This window comes from Alligator sinensis, unplaced genomic scaffold (assembly GCF_000455745.1).
Source record: "Alligator sinensis unplaced genomic scaffold, ASM45574v1 scaffold1032_1, whole genome shotgun sequence".
Classification (NCBI taxonomy): Eukaryota; Metazoa; Chordata; order Crocodylia; family Alligatoridae; genus Alligator; species Alligator sinensis.
The window spans coordinates 921,026-922,965 of record NW_005842450.1 but is presented as its reverse complement, the minus strand read 5'-3'; positions in this window follow the sequence as shown (position 1 = coordinate 922,965).

Below are 1,940 nucleotides of genomic sequence, written 5' to 3'. Positions count from 1 at the left end.
GCCCCCCCCCCCCCCCCCCACCCCAAACACCTTTTACTTTCACATCCTGTTGTCTTGGCAGCCCCACAGCCCAGGTCAGCGCGGAGCCGGGGAGGGCAGGCAGAACAATGGGAGATCAGTGCGGGATTGTGAGAGAGAGCTGGGCTGGAGCCGCTCTGTCTGGGGCTCCCCATTCTGCCCTGCCCAGGCTTTGTTCAGCTGCAGAGGCTATCAGTGCTTCCTGCTGCCGCCAACAATACCTCCGCACAGCTGGGCTCTGTTTCATCTGCTTTACAGGCCACACATTCAAGTGGGGGGATTGGCTGCGGGGGGAAGGGGAGAGCCAGGCCTCAGCATTCACACCGCTGTGTGCAAGGGGGGAAGGGGCCAGGGGTCCCCACTACCCCCCACCCCCGCATTTGGGTCTGATCTCATCCTGCTTTGGGCAACAGGGGGGCTTGTGCCCAGCAGGTTTGGAGGAGCCCTGCAAAGGCGGGGAGCGGGGTCCGGTGACGAGAACCAGCTCGGGGCATTGGGAGGCTCTGCAGGGCCACAGGGTTGGGGGGAAGGTGTGAACCCCTGCAAAGGCCATGTTGGACACAGGGAAACTGAGGCATGCCATAGTTAAGTGACTTGCCCGTGGTCATGCGGCATGTCGGTGCCAGCCGCAGACCCCCGCCAGCTGCAGGGCCCTGGCGCTGGGGGCCGCTGACCTGGCATCACAAGGTGGCTGTTACCAACCAGGCTGCCTCTGCCCCGGGCTCTGGTTGGGCACCATTGCCACGGACAAAGGGGCATCGGCTCCCTCCTGGGGGTGCCCTACCCCGGGGGTTCAAGCCAGGAAGGATCCGTCGGTTTGGTCCGTGCTCCGTGCTGCCCAGGCCTCGTGCATGGCTCGTGCTGAAGGATGCTCCTGAACCCACCTTTGCCTCTGCGCGCCCTTTCCAGGGCAGCGCCCGCCGGCATCACCTGCAGGAAGTGAAACCTGGGAGTCATCTTCGGCCTTTGAGTTCCCAGAGAGGCAAAAATTGCTCCAGGAGCAAAGCACCCATGGAGCAACCTCTGCCGGGCTCGGCGCTGCGAGAGCACCATGGGGAGGAGGCCAAGGTGGATCCTGGCCAGGATGAGGGCAGGGAGGCAGTGCTGCGTGAATCCCCCTGGGCACTTGGCACGTGGCATACCTGCTCTTACCCCCACGGCACGACGGGGCTTGTGCCCGCACTGCTTTGGCAGGTCTGGGGGGTGAGAGCTGGGTGCAGGGGTGGGAGCTGCAGCTGTACCCACCCTGCCCTGGCACCAGGGCCTTGTCCTTGGCGCCCCTGCTCTGCCTGGGAAGACCCAGTGCCTCTGCCAGCTCGGGGCTCAAGCCTGACCCACAAGGCCCTTGGGTCTGGGGTGCCCGGCAGCCACCCCCAGCTCACGGAGCTGGAGCAGGGGCAGCCCAGGCGCTGCGGGGCAACCTCGGGGAGCCGTAGCCCCACACCTCCTGACCGGGCCTGAGCTTCCCCACTGGCCCCATCACTCCCTGCACCATTGTGGGGGGAGCAAGTGTGCCTGAGCGTGTGAAATTGTGTGTGTTGTAAAGAGTGTGTGTGTGTCAAATCATGCGCGTGTGTGTGTGTATTAAACTGTGGGTGTGTTGTAAACTGTGTGTGTCAAATCATATGCGTGTGTCAAACTGTGTGTGTCAAATTGTCTGTTGCAAATCGTGTGTGTGTGTGTGTGTGTGTGTGTGTGTGTGTGTGTTAACCTGTGGGTGTGTTGTAAACTGCATGTCAAGTCGTATGTGTGTCAAACTGTGTGCGTGTCAAATTGCGTGTTGCAAATCGCGTGTGTGTGTATGTGCGTGTGTGTGAAACTGCGGGTGTGTTGTAAACTGTACGTGTTAAACCGTGTGCGTGTCCGTCTCCCCCGCCCCCCGGCGTTACTGTCTCTTTAACATCCCGCCTCGGCGGCGTGGC